At 43.8% G+C, this 22,687-nt stretch overlaps 1 protein-coding gene across 1 annotated transcript in view; it reads right to left on the bottom strand.

Moving 5' to 3' along the window:
* Positions 1–365: 365 nt before the first annotated feature.
* The window catches only part of LOC142771608 (uncharacterized), a 304,548-nt gene continuing 282,226 nt past the window's right edge, over positions 366–22,687 (bottom strand). Inside the window, exon 2 of the mRNA XM_075873312.1 lies at positions 366–760. The gene's annotated coding sequence lies outside the window, so the exon portion shown is untranslated. The remainder of the gene's footprint in view (positions 761–22,687) is intronic.

Here is a 22,687-nt window from a genome sequence, read left to right as displayed (position 1 = left end):
CGTCCAGGAACATGCCAATCGCATGACGCTTAAAAGCTTTACCTTATATCTACCTTGCAGCAGCACACATCTGTGTCATAAACGACGCTATACTCGCGTACATCGTCACACATCATCTGTTAGAAGCTTATAGCTTCCGCTTGACCCACAAAACTTTCACTTTATGCGTCCCGGGACACCGAAAAAGAAAAAGAATATATATAGAAAAGAACTATCCATGAAATGTGTGGAGAAGTTTGACCTTGTGTGTTGCCTTAGGACGGACGCAGCGAAATCCGACAGTTCAACGGCCTAGTATATATAAGCATGCCCCCCCCCCCTCTCCAACCCCCCGTCGCAAGCTCAAAACATGGCCCCAGCTGCATATTAAAAAAAACTAAAATCATAATCAAAAGCAGTTCTTTCTCACTACCATTGCGTTGTAGCTCCGTCATTCATCTATGCACTTTTTTTTCGCAAGGAGGGACTCCTTAGCGGAACGAAAGAAAAATGAATACACTCGCTGCGTTGCAGGTCACTTCTTTTGTGCTGTGGCGTGTTCAGCCTGTGACGTAGTCGCTGACGTCATCGTAGTCTTCGTAGAAGACAGTAGTCGTCACGACGCCTTCAGTCACGAGCACTGCTGATTGGCCACCAGCACGAGACGCACTGGTGACGTCATGTGGAGTGTCGGTCTTGTTCCTTCCGACTGGTGGACGTCGGGCAGCGCTGGCTGTTGCTGCTTGGCCAATCAGGGAACTTCCGTGTCGCTTCCCCGGTTCTGCGAACGTGTTAACGAGAACAAAGAAAGAACCAGTTAGCTAGTCATTAACTGGGCTTGCGCATGCACCATAGAATCAGACATTTTTGAGCAAGATGCCATCTAACTGCCACTTTCAGACCCAAAGAGATCCAGGATATATAGCAATAAATAGAGCAGCTGTCTCAGCATTTGCCAAAGGAGTCATTTCTAGACAGGCACTGGCAGTTCTCGAGAAAACGGTCATCAAACACACACGTTCATCTCGTTTCCTGCTCATGTGGGAGAAATCAACGGTGTTGTTCTCTTGTACATCAAGGAATCTGCCCATAATGCTGCCTGAGGACTTCGCGACCGTGAGGCCACAGGGTACGATGAAGATGAAGTTCGAGACCGTGGGGATCAGCTCCTCTCTTACAGTGAGCTAGCGAAGCACTTCTACTTTGTACGGAAGGTCTTCCCCACTTCGCACAATAAAGTAAATAGAGCCGATGCCATTGCGTCAGGGTTCTTACAAACAAGAAGGTATCCAACCCCACCGTTGATCAACAATGTTTACACGCAATTCTCCTACAACGTTCGATAAATGCCACGACACCATGAATTCCGTGCACTTGCATGCTCTTGAGGTGCTCGGCATTAGGCATCGACAAGGGAAACACTGAAGAGCGGTGGGACGCAGATCTACGTGGTTTACATATTATAGGGACAGCTACGGGCTGTCCAACAGATCTTCGAAGCAGGCGGAAAGCTACGTCCTTCGGTCCCAACGTGGGAGCGCTCAGCTTTGGGCAAGAAAACTAGCGTGACCTATTGAACCTAACAAAGTTATTTCATCCAGTCATTCATGCATTCACGTACCATAATTTCAAAATACAAACACAAAAAACAACGAAAGACGCCATTGCAATGAAACGTGTACTATTAATCTGGCATTGATAGAAAGAGAAAAGTTTGATAATAATAATAATAATAATAATAATAATAATAATAATAATAATAATAATAATAATAATAATAATAATAATAATAATATAGTTGTAGTTGTTGCTGGTATTACTTAAGTGACTCAATAGAAAATTTTTGAGTGCTTCCCTCATCATAACTAGCATGTCCGAAAGAATGATAATCATTTCTGTTATTTGCTAATACAGTTTCACGTCTTGGAGCTTCATTAGGGGATTATTTTTCATTGGTGGTGATAATTTATTACGACGTTATGAAAAAACAGTTAGCGGCCATTTTACTAATTAGTTGGTTTCAAATGGCGTGTTCCCGATCCAATCGAAACGGTTTGTTCTTGATCATTGTTTGACATAGATAGGCTCTTCATCGATAGGCTGACGAGCTGCCATCTGTTTTTTGCAAACGATCGCACGATAAAAAATTAGAAAAATAGTGACAAAATTAGAAAAAAAGAGAGATACAACTTTTGTACTGCTTACACAACAACAAAAAGTTGTAAATAAATATGCACTGTGTGCAGACTGGCTGTCGCCTGTTTCTATTAGGGGCAAATTGCGAAGCGTCAATAAACTTTTCCGCGTGAAAGCTATTCCAGGCCACAAGATACAGCCTTCGCTCAAAACTGCTTCGGAGCTTTCTTTCTCTCGATTCAGTCGATCACCGCAGCTTTACGCCTAGAGGTATTGCATGCAAAGCGCGTTACCCTTCTTGCTTATGGGTATTGTCTGGTAACACCTTAAAAGGTCCCTGACCCAAAACTTGAACCGAATTACGGCTACACGTTTAGAAATATATATGTGAGATCGCTCCACGTTCTCAAAAGATGACACCCTTTTCACGTTGATTCACTCTCAAGGGAACCTGTTACGCAAGAAGTCAGCAAGTTGACGACCTGGATTGAACGTAATCGAATAATGGAAGTGATGTTTCCTAACTTGTTCGACATGTACTAGGATTCATCACCCCGTTTCTTTAATAATCGCTTGCAAATAAGCGCACTTCTGAATACGCCGCTACTAGATAGCGAAGGAGCTTTTCTACTTGCGTAATAAACACCGCGTACAAGCCCATTTCATCACTACATCGATAAGACCGTTAACTAGCCGTATAGTGTTACCCATCCGAGGCTCTGAGGTCCTTCACGTATTCTATTTTACGATCCACGGTGATTACCAACCCAGTCATTAAAAAAAAGCATTTGTGTAGCGCAGAGCATGTGTTTTTTTTTTAAGAGCTGTTGCGCCAGGGGCGTAAAAAACGAAGATGCATTGTGAGGCAGCCATAGCCTTTTTATGACACTGATCGAGGCCAACGTGGAGCGGTCTTACTTAAGCTCTTATGCATGGTACAAGGGTCTCAGTAAATCCTTACTTTAGAGTCTATCAAAAGTGCGCTACGACGTGGTGCACCACTTGCACCTCTTACACCACAGCGTTGCGGCTGAAGGAATGGCGCGGACAGTTTAAGCAATGTGAACTAGAAATCTTGCTCGGGAATTTTGTTATCACTTTGTGCAGTCAGCGTCAAACAATGACCCTCTCGGCAAGTTCGAATGATTGCTTTATTGATTGATATGTGGGGTTTACCGTTCCGAAACCACCATATTGTCACGACGTCAAAACAGAGATCTTGCCGCAGAGATTGAGACAACAGAAGCAGGTCGATCTTTTTAATTAGAACGCGCAAGCGAGTTCTTTTTCGTCCATTTCGTAGTCCTTCGTGGCACATGCACAACTGCCATCGTCTTCCTTGAGCAAGCACGTGACAATATGATTATGAGACACGTCGCAGTGGAGGGCTCCAGAAATTTCACCACCTGGTTTTCTTTACCGTACACCCACATCTGAGCACACGGGCCTACAACATTTTCGCCTCCGCCAGAAATTCAGCCGCTACAGCCGGGATTCGGTCCCTCTCGGCACGTTCGACAGCGAGATCGCTGCGAAAGCCAGTCTGCTTGAGCTCCCAGGTGTATCGTGTACATTGGCAGGTGTCCCAGGTGTTTCGTGTCACTCTGCAATGCACTAGACCAACTGGACAACCAGACTCTTTCGGGAGAAAGAATCCTGCGCTACCGACAGGACTTTATGTCGCAGAAAAAGGCTGCGAAGGCCCTCCTGCACTTATTGCGTACAACCGGCCTCTCCAAACGACTGTGATCGGAACGCCCCGCATGTGTGCGCATGTGTAGTTTTTTTTAATTAATTTTATATATATATCTATCAATATCGTCTTTCCCGCCCTTATTTCCTCACCAGTACAGGATAGGAAACAAGTTCTTCAAGCTTAACCTCCCTGTATCTTCCTTTTATTTATTTCTCTCTCTTGCAGGACTGCCACAATTGCAATGATTTTAACCACATGCTCTGAGGGTGCCCCTCTTTACAAAAAAAAAGAATTTTTCGAAAATTTGTTTCATTTAAGGCTCACGAGTCAGGTTCTCATACAACAACGCGTCAGGTTCTCATACAACAACTCAAGGCTGTCCAAAAGACCCACGATCCGCCCGCCCGCCCGCCCGCCTGCCCACCCATCCACCCATCCACCCACCCACCCATCCATCCATCCATCCATCCATCCATCCACCCATCCACCCATCCACCCATCCATCCATCCATCCATCCATCCATCCATCCATCCATCCATCCATCCATCCATCCATCCATCCATCCATCCATCCGGCCGTCCATCCGTCCATCCGTCCGTCCATCCGTCCATCCGTCCATCCATCCGTCCATCCGTCCGTCCGTCCGTCCGTCCGTCCGTCCGTCCGCTTACGTTCTGGTCGATAATTGTCGTGTAAGTTTGTGAACGGCAGAGCAGAGTTGGACAAGGAAAAAAAAAGCTCCTTCCGATATCCGAGAATCTATATGCTCAATTCCCAACGAGTCAGCAACGAAGGAGTAGCCACGCTAAGATTCCTAAAAGACAAGCCATAAATCCCGTTTCGAGAAAAAAAAAAACACTCAATCGAATGGTTCGGAGACAACGTTTAGGGAGATGTCAGTCACAGAAAATCTCGTGAAACGCGACCAGCTGAGATGGCAGGCAGCCGGAGTCGAAAGGGAAGATGAAGGGAGTTTTTGCAAGACGCAGTCCTGCAAAACGCTCTGTGACAGTTTTGAATGAGAACGTCACATGCAGAATGTGACCGAGACACGATCTACAAGGTGCTGTGGACGACGTTAAGACGTGTCATGCTCATCACTACCCTTTGCAAGATAACCTGCAAACTTTTGCATGTTTTTTTGCTGATTTCATTGTTTTTTTCAATCTCCGGTCTACCAGGGTTTGACTGCACCCCATTGGCAAGCAGCGTATTGCTGCGTAGAGCTTGGATGGGAACAGTACGGGTGCAGCTGCAACACAATAGCAGGGGCTGGGTCGCAATTGATCGAGTGAGCTCATTGAAAATAAAACTCATAAAAATAATTGGTGGTACTGAGAGTCTGGTGAAATAATACGAATGCATTAGCTCTCCATTGCTTCGTTATTCTGATAAACGCTAAGAAAATAAAAAAAACAGCAAAACTGAATTTCTTTGATGGACTCTGCCTCGGTGCACTCTGATCAATATTGCGAGCGCCAGCCTAAGATGCTCTCTGAGGTGTTTAGAGTCATGTTGGTGAGTTCGAGACTATATATTCTTTTCCCCACTTTCAGGGTACTTTTCTGAACGATATACCCTGTACATGCGCATAATGGCGTCCGAAAACCACAATTCTGCAACTATGTATGTATGTATGTATGTATGTATGTATGTATGTATGTATGTATGTATGTATGTATGTATGTATGTATGTATGTATGTATGTATGTATGTATGTATGTATGTATGTATGTATGTATGTATGTATGTATGTATGTATGTATGTATGTATGTATGTACGTATGTATGTATCCATGCATGCGTGTATGCATATATGCATGTATACATGTATGCATCTACGTATGCATGTATGTATGTATGTATGTATGTATGTATGTATGTATGTATGTATGTATGTATGTATGTATGTATGTATGTATGTATGTATGTATGTATGTATGTATGTATGTATGTATGTATGTATGTATGTTTGTTTGTTTGTATGTATGTATGTATGTATGTATGTATGTATGTATGTATGTATGTATGTATGTATGTATGTATGTATGTATGTATGTATGTACGTAGTGTGAGTGTGCACGTACGTACGTACGGCTGAATTAATCAGTGAACGAGGCTAGTAACTTAATTGCAGAGGCGCACAATGCAACAAGTTTTTTATTTTTATCCCGCTGATTGGTCTATGAAGCGCAGCACGCCATTCGCTCTCTATTCGTCGTGAAGTATTTGTTTTTTAGTTTTGATGTTGAAACTTCTAAAGCACACGTGCGCGTTGATTTCTTGACTCCCAGATTTAACTACTGTTACAGCCGCCTCTTTTCCCACATGTCTCCCTTCGACTCAGTGTTTGGCTTCTTCCATGTACAGGGTAGCTTTACAGGCAAAGCACGCTTTACGGGATGACGCAGTTCTCGTTTGTATGTATGTATGTATGTATGTATGTATGTATGTATGTATGTATGTATGTATGTATGTATGTATGTATGTATGTATGTATGTATGTATGTACGTAAGTGTGAGTGTGCACGTACGTACGTACGGCTGAATGAATCAGTGAACGAGGCTAGTAACTTAATTGCAGAGGCGCACAACGCAACAAGTTTTTTTTATTTTTATCCTGCTAATTGGTCTATGAAGCGCAGCACGCCATTCGCTCTCTATTCGTCGTGAAGTAGTTGATTTTTAGTTTTAATGTTAAAACTTCTAAAGCACACGTGCGTGTTGCTTTCTTGACTCCCAGATTCAACTACTGCTACAGCCGCCTCTTCTCCCACATGTCTCCCTTCGACTCAGTGTTTTGCTTCTTCCATGTACAGGGTAGCCTTACAGGCAAAGCACGCTTTACAGGATGACGTAGCTCTCGTATGTATGTATGTATGTATGTATGTATGTATGTATGTATGTATGTATGTATGTATGTATGTATGTATGTATGTATGTATGTATGTATGCATGTATGTATGTATGTATGTATGCATGCATGTATGTATGTATGTATGCATGCATGCATGTATGTATGTATGTATGTATGTATGTATGTATGTATGTATGTATGTATGTATGTATGTATGTATGTATGTATGTATGTATGTATGTATGTATGTATGTATGTATGTATGTATGTATGTATGTATGTCGAGCCAAATTGAACGTTGACAATCAACCCCGGCAACTAACGCTAGCGTGTCTCCTTAATCATGCAACTGCCAGTAGAATACAGCCCAAGCATTCTTGTTGGGCTGCCACGCGTGTACCAAGGAAAGAAGAAAGTGAACGGGATAGCGAAGGCACCTAAGTTAAACAGAAAAGGAAAGGGCCCAAAGAAAGCCGAACGCTGCCTGAGGACCAAATGCACGCTTGTGAAACACTAAGACGCGAGAGACATTAGGGCTTCAGGCTGTATCTCCGTGCTAGGTATTTTCTCCTCTCAGCGCTGTCGTCGACGCGAGTCCTGCCTTCACAGCGGCGAACGTGTTGTGCCGTTGCTCCGTCGGTAATGAGTGCGAAGATTACGAGATAATTATGCGGGATGCAACGACCCGACCTGGCCTCGGCACTTCTGAATGTTCTGGACACGTGAGAAGCACTAAACGAGGGGCTCTTCGTTTAACGTAGCGAAGACAGCAGCAAAGCACGTCTGCCCGAACGTAGCTTAAAGGTGCGCAGGTCTCAATACACACTAAAGCGGAGGCATTGCTTGAGCGAACACAGTACTACAGCGTAAACACAATCTAATGCGAACTCACATTTGCCCTGCTCATTGTAGTTATGCCCAAGGCTCTCTGGGTGTTATGAAATAATGCCTGCCGACAGCCCCGGCTGAGAGCAGGCGACCTCTGACTTTAGACCGAGTTAGCGCTTGAGCAATCCGAAGCAAACTGGGGCTAACCTGATCAGATTCCCGGTAGGGTGTATAAACGTAGCGTAGACGTCACTGTCCTCGAAGTATAATCAAAATATTTCGTGACGTTGCCACCAGCATCGACATATTCTGGGAAATCTTTTGACGCAATGTTTAATTAACACGCGCCGAACTGAACTATATACATTGAGGGACAATGCTTCGGCTTAGTAGCTGCAGATTAGATAGATAGATAGAGGGGCAGATAGATAGAGAGGCAGATAGATAGAGAGATAAACAGATAGATAGATAGATAGATAGATAGATAGATAGATAGATAGATAGATAGATAGATAGATAGATAGATAGATAGATAGATAGATAGATAGATAGATAGATAGATAGATAGATAGATAGATAGATAAACCAACTGCGGGAATAAAATTACGTGGCGACCCCGCACTTTATTGGCACGCATTACGTTTCACTTCTTGCAAATTCATTCCTCAAAGGAACTCCCCCCAAAAAGGAGGTCACGATAAGGAAATAACGAAATACCGCCTTCAGCGCTTCGGCAGCTGCTTCGACACGTGCGTAATAACGCCCCATTCTTCGGTGAAGGGTGCTGGGAGCGTGCGGATCACTTTACGACTCGAATGACACGCACGTGCACGCACTTTCCTATAGCCCGGCCCCCCTTCTTTCAGTGTGCTTGGCAATCGATTTTCATACGGGGCACATTTGGGGGTATGCTTGGTGCTCCCGATGACGGAAGCGTTTTTTTCAGGTCCCGCAAAAGTGCCTGACGGATACGCGCTGGCTGTATAAATGATTGAATCGCGAGCGGCGAAAATAGGGGGCCGCCTATATCCCACATCTGACACCGCCTATATGCCCCCCCCCCCCCTCTCCTCTCCGTCTCCTTGTTTCCCGAAATGCATATACGACGCAAGATGCGTCAGCTCGGTAGAATGGCATGAGCGCTCTGTCACACTTACGTCCGATATCGGTGAATATTTTATTCAGCCCGGAAACGAAAACACGAACAGACACACCAAAAAGGAAAAAAAATAAGTCCGATGCATTGGCACACCGTTGTCCTAAAGTTTTGGTCCTACGGTGGTCCTAGTTTTTGTGCCCTGTCCAACCCTTGGAAAGTAGGCGTGCGTGTTATTGGCAGTGATCCTTTATAAAATCTATCTGGATGCGAACACATTTATTTTTTTTTACCTCCCGATAGCATTACCATGGTAACCAAGCCGGGCGTTGTGGATTTTCGCATAAAAGTGTTTGCCAATTTCACCTAGGCCTGGACCTTTTCCATCTTTACCGTAGAAAAAAAAAATACAGGTTGGCATGATATTGCATCCGGGAGCTTGAGGTTTCCACCTCGATGCACGTTCCGAAATTTGTCAGTGTTTCCGATGGCAACAGAACCATTCCTGCAAGATTTTCCCGCTCAATATAAAGATATTTCCAACTCCTCCTCTAGCAGTTTTATCTTAATGAACTTATATATTTATCCTGGAAAACACCTTGGTAAGGTATCACATCCAAACGCTAAGGGTTTCGGTATCAAAAGCATGTTAGTTTCTGGTTCGTTATCCGTCTGATGTAAGTTATCATATATAGTACCACAGAATACGGATGAAATCGAAATAGGCGAACGGACGACGGCTATACCTTGAGAAAACGCGATTTTCTTTTGGAAGCCGGCATCGTAAGCCGTCATTGTATAGGAAGCCCGCCTAACCAATTTTATTCTGACGAATGTAAGGCGAAGAAGAAAACAAATATTCGAGAAAGTTTTGGTATACTTTCGGGGAACAGAAAAGGAAAAGGCATTTGATGAATGGAGGTTTCGGTATTGACGTTTTTGCAAACGCGAAAGTACTAGCACAAGACGCTCACGAAGAAAGCGCAATGAAAGGGAGAGATCACATGAAGAAAATTCGGAACTTGCGCTAAGGGGAAAATGGCTGGAGGAATCAGACCTTGCCCCACGTGATCCGGAGTACTGCACTTCAGTTGCTATGCAGGGGCTAAAAGAGATAGCTGGGGAGTTGGTACTTACCAATAATACAACTTTTAGCGCCCACTAAGTGCAGAACAAGAGACATGCGAGCGTTAACCCTCAACTAATTTGCCCCGCCGCGGTCGTCTAGTGGCTAAGGTACTCGGCCGCTGACCCGCAGGTCGTGGGATCAAATCCCGGCTGCGGCGGCTGCATTTTTGATGAGGGCTAAAACGCTGTAGGCCCGTGTGCTCAGATTTGGGTGCACGTTAAAGAACCCCAGGTGGTCTAAATTTCCGGAGCCCTCCACTACGGCGTCTCTCATAATCATATGGTGGTTTGGGGTCGTTAAACGCCACGTATCAATCTCAACTCATTTATTTTTGAAAGGAACAAAAGATACAATTCGCTGGGCACCAGCATAGCGCATGTGCAAGTCATGTGACAGGATGACATAAAACGATATGGCTAAACAGAATTCAAACACTACTCCCTGTCTGTTAGAGGCACAGAAGGTTGACCGATGCATTTGTTTGTGCACCTATTTATATGGAAGGCTCCCCTAAGTTCGCGCGTTCATTTACCTCTACGTGCGAACATAATATCGTGTATTGTGAAACACCGGATCACGATAGTATGATTTACAATAATCTCACAAGCGTGAAAATGTTTTATTTTCCTAGAGTGAGTTAGCGTTTCCGCGTATATGCAGCGGCCAGTCTATCCTATGTACAGTATGGTCCACTGTTAAAGGGACCACCCGAATGCACACCATCAACATTCCTGGCCCTCTAAGAGCAAGTGGATTGGGAAACAATCTTCATGCAAGTCGAGAGTCTCTCAAGAGGAGTCGGAACTTTTAACCACCAGTAGTCCTATGCGTATCTAAGCCGCCATGATTCCGCAAGACAGCGAAATCTAAACACGCTGCTCCCGCAGGTGTTCCCTTTAACAGTGGACCCGTCTGTACGTGTAAATTGTTTATGAAATGGAACATGCAAGCGCGTGGCCTGTGCCCTGTCGCGGCTGCCAACAGCACCTTCAAGTGACAGATGAGGAGAGTACGTCCGCTTTTCGCGCCATCTGTTAGCAAACAAAACATGAACTCATGATCGTTGGACAAGAGCTGCTAAATTGGGCTCTCGCTCCGGTATCGCAACTGCGATGCTGCCAAAAGCGGATGCGCTGATTATGCTTTAGGCAGCCGCAGCAGAGCGCAAGACACGGACTCGCATATTCTCTTTCATAAAAATTGATACTGTACATATTGCCACACGCCAGTGGTATCCCATATGACACCCTTTCTCGGCATTTTATGAACTTCTATTCCTTCTATTAGGCGACAGTTACATTTTCTTTCACCTGTTTTCATCTTTTTGCCAACAGCCTGACACAAATGTTGCGCCTTAATAGTGGTGCTGAAAACATCGTTCCCATACCTTACTGCAACTTTGTTTTAATCCATGAGAAAGCCTATGAATGTACCACCATACATTGCATATGCAGCATATGTAGCAGCACAGATTGCTTTTTATGTATATTGAAGCGGTTCCTTGAAAGCGAACCCACCCATCCTTCCCTATCTTTATAAAATTGTGAACGAGCTCTCGTAATATTCTGTTCCGGGAAACCTACTGAGGATAGCTGTGCTCACGCGATGACGTCACCATATGACGCCACGTTGACGTCACAGATCCCCAGTTTGTCACGTAACGATGACGCCACCTTTTCGTTGTGTCACGTGACGTCGCATGATGATGTTATCGCATGGCACCGTAGCTAGGTCAAAGGTGGTCCTATCACGGAGGCGATGCGAAACCAAGTGAGATGCCTCCTATCTTTGAGGCAGCGAATAACCGCGTTACGTGCAGAAAGCTTTCGAAGTGCGGCGGCGCAGGATGAATACATTCACTGGAAAGAATAAGGGAATGACTTTTGGCTTCGAGTCGTCTTAAGTGAATGCGCCAGAAATTCCATGAGTTTACTTTACAGGTTTTAGCTCAGAAAATGTGTCTTATTTTTATTGCGCTAACACAACATCAGCCATGAAAACCTTAGCCGACTTCTCATACGAGGAAGAGGACAGAAAACCCAAGAAAACGGAGATAAAAGGCAGAGAGACCGGGAGCTTAGCCAGTTTTTCAGACCGGCTATATACACTTTGTTGGAAAGGGGGTAAGTGAGATGAAAGAATATAGAAAGTAGATGTTAAAAACAAAAAAAACTATAAAGAGGGGGAGTAGGAAGAAAAGAATATTAGGATACACGTTTTTGCCTATAGTCAGCTACACCAGTTGTTCGCCACAATGTTTCGCATTAAAACGCAGCACTCAGAGGTATCATTTCCTGGGAGCTGTTGCTCGCAAGCAGCTGCTGGCGCAGTGATAAAACTCACTCTCTCACACGACTCGGAATGCCCTCGTTAAGTTAATTTTCACTGCCGGCGCGTTCTGCCGAAAGTTCGAGTTCGGGGCACTCACGTGACTTATATGCCACGCGTTCCACACCGAACGCGGCTATTTCGCGTGTGCGTGTGTGCGTGTGTGATTGTGCGTGCGTGCGTGTGCGTTTGTGTGTGCGTGGCGCGTACGCGCGTGTGCATGTGAACGAGACAGAGCGAGAAAACAGACAGGGAAATTTTTTATCGTAAATGAGTGACTCAGTCGGTGGTACTGCTCAGAGGCACCAGAGGTCGTTTGGCACTTTAGAGTGAAAGAAAAAAATATGGCAGCATATCCATGGAGTAAATGATGGAGACTGGGGCGAAGCATTCGTCCGTCCATGCGTCCGTCTGTGTGACCGTCCATGCGTCTGTTCGTGCGCCCGTCCCTGCGTTCGTTCATGCATCCGCCCCTGCGTCCGCCCCTGCGTCCGTTCATGCGTCCGTTCATGCGTCCATCCATGCATCTGTCTGTGTGTCCGTTCGTCCATCTATTCAACACTCCAAGTCCCACCATCTCGCAACTTTTTATCATATATTCCCCATATAGAAGCACCGCCATTCAGTGGACATTCCAAGGACTAAACGAGAGGTGGCACACGCACACTTTCTTACGCCTTGCGCTTCGGGTCTACTTCCCACCTTCAACCACCTTGAGTTCATGGTATATACTAGTTCACTATATTCATGGCACTGCGGCCCAATGCTCGCTAAACCTTTCTAAAACCAAGGAGGTTACGCCCAGCGAGTATAACGTAGCAACCTTTCCTGTCAGATGGTGCTCAATGTACATGCCAGTGGCTGCTAATGGGGAATGAGAGACAGGAGGATTCAGCTTTTAATTTCTTACGGCTTGCGCTTCGTATCTGCTTCCCCCCTTTAACCACCTCGAATTCATTCATGGGATATACTAGTTCATTGTATTCATGGCCCTGCGGCTCAACGCTCGCTAAACCTTTCTAAAACTAAGGAGGTTACACCCAGCGAGATAATGTAGCAACCCTTTCTTGTCCGATAGTGCTCAATGTACATGCCAATGGCTGCTAATGGGGATCGCAGCGTGCGCGTTGACTAAAAGCCGAATGCTCCTGTCTCTCATTCCCCATTAGCAGCCATTGGCATGCACATTGAGCACTATTTTTATTGTTAAACAACGCACAGAAGAAATCTGTCACCGGCACCACCTTGGAGGTCAAATGTTATACCTATTTCGGGTATGTGCCACTGGTGGTTACGTACTACGATAGAGGTCCAAGCCACGCCATAGCCACGCCACCATTGTATCATGATATCGCATTGAGTTCTTGTGTACATATATGCCAACATTGTCATGCATATTAGAGCAAATGTCTTCACTGTAACGTAGTGATGTTAGTCGTGAAATATAGATGTGCCGAGGTGTAAATGCCCTGTTACTGGAATGGTATGAAGCCTTTGTGTTCTGTACGTGCTGTAAATAATTTTTTTCTAATCAAGGAGCTTCGCCCCTAAAGAAGTTGACGAAACACAATCAGTGCTAAGGATTTAAAACAAATAGAAAGCAATCTTGCGTAAAAGTCAGCTCTTTGTGCAGTAGCCAAGTACTGCAGGCCCACGTAGAAGTGCTGCTAATTCATTTAGCTCTGGTTCCAGCGTCCCCCGTACGGCGCTTTAAATTACGCTCTTCGGTGTAACCCCTACTTTCGTGAGTATGAAAATATACACCAGTCAAAACTTTGCTCTTTTTGTAAACAAAAATAAAAGAAGAATGGAGGGAAAGAAAACAAAATGAAACAATATTAGCGCCCAAGAAAGCGTGTCTAACGTCTCACAACGGATGTTACACCACCAGCGAGAGTGCGAGGCAAAAAAATAAATAGGTGATGTTGACCCACTGAAAACTATGGTCCACTCAAGTTCTAGGCTATATATACTATGTTCCATATATTTTACGTCCTTTTCGCACCAGAGCTCCCGTTCAAGAATTACCTACTTACGTTTTCGGGAAATCGCAAATCTCAAGCGATGACTGCCGAGCTTGGATGTCTTTTTTTTTTTGCAATCTTTACGTGGAAGTGTGGGAGAGGTAACAGTTAACAGTGGACTCAGCACGTTAAGTAGCGGCGTTCCGCTTTTTCTTCCTCTCTTCTCTTTTTCCTATAACATTTACTTCCCTTTTCTCATCCCTAAAGGCGCTGGGCCATGCTCCCCTATGGGAGACAAAACAAAAATAGCGTCCTTCTTTATTTCTTCCTCTTTCATACCCTTCTCTCTCAAGAACGGACTTTCAGAGATGTTTCCTCTTAGTGCCAAAGTGCGCATGGGGAGCTCTTCACGAGTTTGATATTTATCATATGTGGTTATGCAGATGCTGTGGCGGTATATCTGCGCAACTTTGAGCCTAATAACGTCATTGTTATTGTCATTCTCGCTGTTTTTTTTAAGTAGCATCGAGCTTATGGGTACTGGTAACACTTTGGGCACCATTTGCGGTTGTTGTTGTTAAGTGGCACCGCAATGTTTGAGAATCCTGGTAACACTTTAGGTACCAGATGTTGTCAACTAGCATCATGTTGATGACAACTCCTGGTAACACTTTGCGTATGACATGTTCGTTTGATTAAGTAGCATCTATTTGATCGAAACGTCTGGTAATAACTTGAGCGTCTTATGCAGTTTTCAAGTAGAATCGAGTGGATAAAAATTCCTAGTAACACCTTGCGTATTGCGTGTTGTTGTCATTGACATTGTTGACGTCGTTGTTGTGTTTGTTGAGTACCATCTAGTCGATCAAAACCCCTGGTACAACCTCAGGCACCGCATGTTGTTGTGGTTAGGTACCATCAAGCTGATGGGAACTCCAGATAACGCTTTGGATGCCACATGGTGTTAAATAGCATCGAGTCAATTGGAACTCCAGAGAAAAACTTGGGTACTGCATGTTGCTGTTGTTAGGTGACATTGAGTCCATGAGAACTCCTGGTAACACCACGGGTGCCACATCTTTCTTTTATTTTTGTTGTTGTCGTTGTCGTCTTGGTTGTTGTCGCCGTCGTTCAGTAGCATCCAGTCGACGGCTGCTCCCAATAATACATTGAGTACCACATAAGAGTCCATCTCACAGCGTTTTCATGGCATCGAGTCATAGAGCAGTTTGACAGGGCTTTTTCCCTCGTGATGTCGCAGCCGCGTGCCACTGAGGAAATGTCAACGAGTTCGACAGAGTTTATCCAACTTGTCCTTGTACCGGTACTGACTGCACTGCTGACTACAGCTGAAAAATCCCTACCGATTTCTCTTCCCTGCATATTTTTGAAGTTGTCATGTTTTCAATAGCATGTATTGTTAACACGAACATCCATGAACTTATATGGCGTAATAATTAGGTGTTACCATGAGTTATGCCCGTGCTTCTCATCTACGACAGCGAAACGTACTGGTTCGCAACAATTTCCCACTATCAAAAGAGCTTTCTTCGTTTCAGTTTACGAGGCATAAATCTCGACGCGTAAGAAATTAGCATTAGTTCATCGTAAGAATGGGATTATCGCTATAAATGCGAAGCCCGAGTTTCTTTACGCTTGTGTTTTAGGAAATGTCAGGATATTTCTAAGAATGGCTAGATTCTGGCATATTACGTTCCCTGCAGACTTACAATACGATTACGAGACACGCCGTATAGAGGGGCGCTCCCAGATAATTTCGACCACCTGACTTCCTTGACTGCAGAACGCAGTGTTGCGAACAGGTGTTCTTGAACACCACTTTGCTCGGAAAGCGGCCGCATTGAACGGGAAGTGAAACCACGACTTCGAGATTAACGTCTCAGCCCTTTACGGAATAATCAAGCAAGGTGGCTTTCGATTGCTACAAGTGCCGCCTAACACTGCAGTACCACCACATAGTCTACCCACTAACAGATGAACAAAAATACTGCAACTGCGAACGGCGCGTGAAAACGAGTAATTCACTTAATTAGTACAGTAGGAGTCCTTCAGATTTATTACAAAACAGGAAGTTAAACAGGAAACAACGTTTAATGATTATCTTTGCACAGCAGTTTTGAATAGTAAACGGCGACGCTTTGATGAAGCAAGCTTCGATGCATATACTGCGAATGTCTCCAATAAAAAAATTTCCAGCAGACAAAAAAAAACTACTTTAAGTGGACTTTCTTACCAAGGAACAGGTAATCCCACCTAGGCGCAGGTATCATCGTTGATGGGTAAAATGATTACCCGTTAATCCCTTATCATCCAGGGGTGAGGCGTTATCTTCGTTAATGCAGCATAGCAAGTCACAAAGGAGCAAGCGTTCTTTCATGCATGGTCGGAGAGATGGCGGGAAATTGATTAAATGTAACGGAACGTGAATAGGAATGCGATATTGGCAACGCACTTGAGGCCGGATATTTTCTTTGTGATTTAAAAAGAAATCCCTTTCGCGTGCTGGGTCCGTGCGTCGTAACGAAATCAATCCAAAACACGAACATCGAAGAAGATGCGATTACGTTACCGGCGAGGCTTACGGTTTTGCGGGCATTAAATTTCGCAAACGCGAAGAGGATCCCGCGAGCACTGGATTATTGTGGGGGGGGGGGGGAGATAGAGTGCTTGCTGGGAGAAGAAGCCCCTACGCGAAGAGCCAATCAGAATCGAGCAGAGCTGTTGCTGCGGTATTCGCAACAGCGTAGCTATCTCTACGCTCCACGAAAGGGAGAATGTTTGCGAAAAAACCATTTAAAATAAGTACTTAATATACTCACATAGTGTTTCACACAGTTTTTGTTTGTCTGATGCACAAGTATACTGAAGTGTCAAATAAGACCAATAAATTGGAATTAAGCGCGAAGAATACTTAAGCAGAGGAAGACAATAAGTCTATGTCTATGTAATAATAATAGTAGCTTGGTTTTTAGGAGCCACACCCACGATGTGTTTATGAGATACGTCGTAAATAAAGAACGGCTTCGAAATTTCCTATATCTAGTGTTCATTAAAGTCCATTGACATCGTAGAGTACATGATCATTTAAAGCGCCCCCTTTGTCGATATGCGACAAATGCGGTTGTGGTTGAAACTGCGAGCGTTGGGTCAGTATCTATGCGCCGTAACCACTGCATCACCGCGGCTGACACAAGCTGCTCAACTGGACTCGTTAGAAGCCAGTCTCACTCGTGCTCAGTCTCGGTCTCACACTGCGTGTTGCTCGTACTCAGACGAAGTTTCACTCGACAGCACTCACTGATATTGAAGATCGTGTCTCGACCCTAGTCCGAGTGAATCGACTCTTCAGCGAGTGCGCCGACGTATGGGGTCGTGGGCTCATTTTTGCGTGTGGACGTCCCGCAAAGATATTCGGCTAAAACTTGCCCGGCGTGACGCAGGCGAGGAGAGGTTGAAGGCGTGGTTGGTCGCTGAAAAGGAAGACGCACGCCCATTCGGACGTCGCAGACTTTGGCCTGGTTTCGGGAAGATGTGACGGGTGGTACTTAATGGCCGGCGGTATCGGGAGAGTTCGTGACTGCTGCGGAATGATTGAGCAGATTGCTCGGCGGGTGGACAGCCGCATAAAAACGAAGGGTGGAGTAGGAGGACAGGCAAGAACTATAGAGAGAGGAAGTGCCGAGAAAACCTGACGAAAATGTAGTCGTGACGAAAAAGGAAGCAATTGTAGGGACAGAAGCTTCTGCGGACGCCAAAAGGATAAAAGACTGAATGAATGAGTGATGAAGACAACTATATCGGTCGACATGATCGCGCAATCGTGGTATGATAAGGGACGCGAAGATAGAGATCAGATGAGAGGTAATGGAAGTGATTGATCGGGTTGTAGCGAGACTTGGTGGTTAATAAGAAAACCTGGGCTTTTATGTCTTAGCACCTCGTTATGATATTGAAAGACGCCGTAGTAGAGGACCCCGGAAATTTCGGCCACCGGATGTTCTTTAACGTGCACCCTGACACCGAAGAGCACATGGGTGGTTCATTGTCATGGTGGCATTTCGTCACCATCGAAAGGCGACCACCGAGGCAGGAGTCAAACTCGCGACCTTCGTGTCATCAACATAGAACCGTAGTCACTGCCCCACCAGGGCGGGCTAGACTTGGCGCTTGGAGAGGGCAAACTGAAGAAGAAAGAACAAAAAGAGCAATACCAACAATTCTGCGGCGATCGCTTTAACCTAAAGAAATCGGTCACACAATTTTGGTTGCTTCGTACGACCAAGTTATTTATTCCGAATACCTTAGAGGCCCACTGAAGGGCATTGAGTAAGGGGGCATCAGATCAGTATACAATCGAAATAACAATAAAGAAGAAAAGCAGACAAATATATATATATATATATATATATATATATATATATATATATATATATATATATATATATATATATATATATATATATATATATATATATATATTATATATATATATATATATATTTATATATATATATATATATATATATATATATATATATATATATATATATATATATATATATATATATATATATATATATATATATATAAGATTACAAAAAAATCAAGGTGCAACAGCGTTTTACAATATTAGAGCAGAACTTAACAGACGTTCTGCTTCGTGTTCTTTACAAGATGGACTAGTCTCGGTTTATGCACATTGTGGCAAAACAGCGCTAAATATGCTTCGCTGTCGTGGTATAGTGGCTAAGGAACTCGAATGCCGACCCGCAGGTCGCAGGATCGAATCACGGCTGTGGCGGTGGCTGTATTTTCAATGGAGGTGAAAACGCTGTGGACACGTTAAATAGCCTCAGGTGGTCGATATTTCCGGAGCCCTGCACTACGGCGTTTCTCATAATAACTGACATGGTGGTTTGGGGAAGTTAAACTCCACATATCAATCAATCAATCAATCAATCAATCAATAAACGTGAAATATGAGACAGTGAAACACAGCGCTGTTTTTTGTATGCTTTTTTTTCTAGTTGATTTCTACTACAGCCCTCTTCTTGAGCTGCTGCACGTCATTTGCCAACACGCAAGCCTGCCAAGTCTGCAAGGCTAGGTAAACTTTTCAGCAATCAGTACGACGTCTCAGTTTTCTCAGCTCCTTATCAGACTCGGACGAACTGATGGCTGTGTGTGTACAAAAACGTAAAAAAAAACGCAAGGAAGCATATTCAGTGTTAGGGTTATACATATGCAGTACAGCGCGTTTCATAATTAGCCATTCAAGTTTCGGCGCGAATGCAAACTAGGCGCCTAAGTGCATGCTGTTTTGCCAAAGCAGAAAAAAAGCAAAATGAAAAAAATGATGAATAGATCAATGACATTCTCTTTATGATCACATGTTCCGAGTCACCAAATTGGCACAATAGAAGCACGCTCAGCAGTATGATCAGTACAGCCTGTAACAGCTCTCACACACTACACGCGCATTTCGTTTAAGCTATAAAACATACTGCGCAGTACTTGTAAATTACCACGGAAATAAGATGACAAACGCGGACAAAGCGTGAAGCCACTGCAGACGTCAAGTTGCTGCTAGATTCAGTGGCGATGTTTTTAACCTTTCGAAGGCTTGGCAAAGTGTAGGAGATAACTGTGACGTTAAAAGAAAAGCAAGAAATATTATGCAGCATAAAAAGCTATAGTGACGATACGTTCGCACTTCTTAAACTGGCGAAAAGTTCGGGGGCAAAGACACAATACAAAGAAGAAAAAACAAGCAAGGAACGCAGTGTAGTTCGCCAACGTTAGCAAGATCCATCTCCTAATCTTTTATTAGCGTCTTACATGTTCACATGTACAAGGGTATCAGCTGGCTTCCGCCTTCTTTACCAGTGCAGCACACAATGAAGTAAAACATCCGTTGGTACAAGCTGAAAATGGTACAGGGGCCTTCGCTAAGGATCTTCTCGACAAGGATCAAACGCTTATTCTTTAATCCTCCTTTTAATCCTATATAAAAAGCGGAAGTTCATATCTCGAGTATCCGAACGCACCGAGCGTTATGCCTCAAGGGCGAGTCCGTTTCGCAGTAAAGAGTACTGGCAGCCGTGCTAGTAAGTGAAGAAAAATCGTATTTGTGCTATTCGAAGAACTGTTAGAACTCATGGCTGCCCTCCCTGAGGGATTTAAGTTTCCTTCTACTGAAGTTATAGATTGCAAAACAAGAAAAAAAAGGAACACTAAAACATAATGGAGGGCAAGGATTAGTACTCCTATAAGCTTGGTTACCTAATATCTTCAATTTATAGAGATGCATCTTTCTAGTCGTTTCCACAAGGCTTTTTTACGTAAGTCAACTAAAACATAGACAGCTACGCTTCAAGGGGTGCAGGTATCTGTAGTGTTTTTCGAAAAATCAAAATGTCTTAGAAAGCTTCTTTTCTGAAGTAAATCTAGTATATTTATGAATTAGTATATAAAATATTTTGTACTCCTAATGTGTTTTTACGTTTCTGCTATTTGATTTAGGCAAGCTAATTTAATGTCGAAAAAGACTAAGAGCTATACCCTTACGTCTAGCACAACAATGTGCTGTCCAATGAGCCACCACCTTGCGGAGCGGCTATAAACCGACCTGTCCGGACACGGGACTGACCCGCTCCCGCTACGTGCTAGTTCACGCCCCTAGGGACCTCAGTAACGTTACTCTAGCCAATTCTATATATATATATATATATATATATATATATATATATATATATATATATATATATATATATATATATATATATATATATATATATATGTGTGTGTGTGTGTGTGTGTGTGTGTGTGTTTGTGTTAAATATTATGAGAACCTTAGTCCTGCCTCTTTAAATTTGCGTAACCTTGGGTTGCTATGAAACGCTATATAGTCGGATAAAACTGGAGGTTCTGGAGGATAAAACCACCAAGATGGCCGAAACGTGACAGCCGATTGTTTCCACGAGTAAAGGAGTAGTCCCGCTCATGACGTCAGCCTGGAGTGGGTTCCCATTGGTGGAGTCTTGTGTGCATCCGCCTTTGAGGGGAGAAATGCCTCAGAAACCTAAACGTTCTATCCGACTATGAATAGTTGATCTGAAAGGTGACTTGGGCAAGTTGGTTGGTATTGATCCATCACCTGTCCCGCCGTATCTTCTTTACTCTCCATAGTGTGTAGGAGCTGTTTTCGAGATGAACCAACCGTTGCACGATTTACTCCCATCGCGGTGTCAGACTCCCGAAACATTGCAAAGTTTTAACGTCCAGGTAAGCTCTTCAGGCGCATCCTGATCACGCATGTAAGGACTCCAGCGATATTAGCGTAGTGGTGCACTCGTGAGGAAAATGAAGTAAATCGGAGGAAGACTGTATGTGCCCAGCGATTGAGTAGGCACCTCGTCGCATTACCTTTTCCTATTTCTCTTTCCGTGTATTTTTCATGTCATAATCTGTGACACATATTGTTTCCGACATGATGGAGTTTATAACTGGAGGAGCTTACATTGTTATATATATATATATATATATATATATATATATATATATATATATATATATATATATATATATATATATATATATATATATATATATATATATATATATATATATATGTGTGTGTGTGTGTGTGTGTGTGTTTAGGGCGGACGTTTTTTTTTTTCAGCTCCGTCTTATATTCGTGTCCATCTTGGTTTTCCTTGTCTTCTTATCCTAATCTCGAATGACAGTTTACACACGTACGTATATGTGAACTATCTATCGACCGCGGCCCTCAAAGCACCACCGCGATATGCAAGTCAGCGTTAGTCGTTTGAAGTTAGTTAGTTGGTCGTTTGAAGCGAGTACGTAAAGCAGCCTGTGATTTTTTTTCTGTTTTTTTTTAAAGCATGTTATGATTTGATATGTTTTGTCTCGAAATAAAACTGCATTGTTTTAAACAGGCCGGGAGTGACAAAATAACCGTAGAGGAGAGAGTGCTGCTAGAAGCAACGTTTCGTCGTGTGGGCGTGGGTTCGAATCACACTTCTGACAACATGTATCGTGTGTGGTCGTCGGGCGATCCTGACAGTCCGAGTGTAACGGGAAGAATCGTCGTAAATTTATTGTAACATGCTTTATATACATGCAGGTGTGGAACGGGCGAGGGTAACCCAAAGATAACTTGACTGATTGCCATGCGAGGCACATCCGTAGCGATATCATCCGATACAGACTGGTCTTTTTCGAGCATATCATTTCGTGCGATATGCTCAGTCTCCCCCAAACGACTCCTATGCCACTACATAAGTTGGCTAAGAATGGGCAAGGCGAGCATATACAATCTGCTAAGTAGACCCTAAAGTTACTAGGGTACGTTCACTTAAGAAAACACTGGCTCTATCGACACGTCCTGCAAAACAACTTCTCAACATTTTCAGAGTGCCATTCACGCTTATTCGTCTCTTTATTCGAGAAACATCACTCTTGAACCTTCCTGCAATAATATAGAGAGAGGAAGGCACAAATTTAGTACAAGTTGTGAGAGCGAAATTCGCAGTAGTTTATACAGCGAAGAGGGTAAGACATGCGGTTATGATGCGCCCACACTCCATTAGCTAAAACCAGTACACGCCCGGGCAATAAAGGCTGAGCCTC

Source organism: Rhipicephalus microplus, chromosome 9, assembly GCF_043290135.1.
Source record: "Rhipicephalus microplus isolate Deutch F79 chromosome 9, USDA_Rmic, whole genome shotgun sequence".
Lineage (NCBI taxonomy): Eukaryota > Metazoa > Arthropoda > Arachnida > Ixodida > Ixodidae > Rhipicephalus > Rhipicephalus microplus.
This window is presented reverse-complemented; position numbering and strand designations above follow the sequence as displayed.